Source organism: Nothoprocta perdicaria, unplaced genomic scaffold (assembly GCF_003342845.1).
Source record: "Nothoprocta perdicaria isolate Ctin4 unplaced genomic scaffold, notPer1 scaffold_30, whole genome shotgun sequence".
Lineage (NCBI taxonomy): Eukaryota > Metazoa > Chordata > Aves > Tinamiformes > Tinamidae > Nothoprocta > Nothoprocta perdicaria.
This window is the reverse complement of record NW_020455533.1, coordinates 4298366-4298825: the sequence shown is the minus strand read 5'-3', so window position 1 is coordinate 4298825 and position 460 is coordinate 4298366.

The window sequence follows — 460 nt, the reverse complement described above, 5'->3', positions numbered from 1 at the left end:
GGCTATCCCGATGACTTAGCGCCAGGCTATTTGGAAGCAGGGAGCAAACCATGGGAAAAGGGAATCCCCTTGGCAAAACCTGCCTGTCTCGGCAATGGCCARGCGGTCACGTTGCCCATGGGAGCGAGGAGAGACCTACAGTGATGAATAAATGCATCAGAGTGAACTTGTAATAAACGCATCAGAGTGGGAGCTTAACCTCCAGTCAGCAACTGCAAAGTCTAGACTTAGATTTGGAGTTTTTCAATAATAAATGGGCAAAATATGGAAAAATGAACTAGGTGTGACGTAAGTTTATAAGAATCTGTGCCCTCTTTGAGRGAACAGGGAGCCTCTCCTCACCACCCGCCGCTGCTTCCAAGCGGCTTAAGATAAAGGTGGAAAACCGGGACAAGCTGCAGCTCCTCTGCCAGGGTAAAACCGACCCAAAATTCCCCAGAAAAAAGGAAAAAAAAAAAAA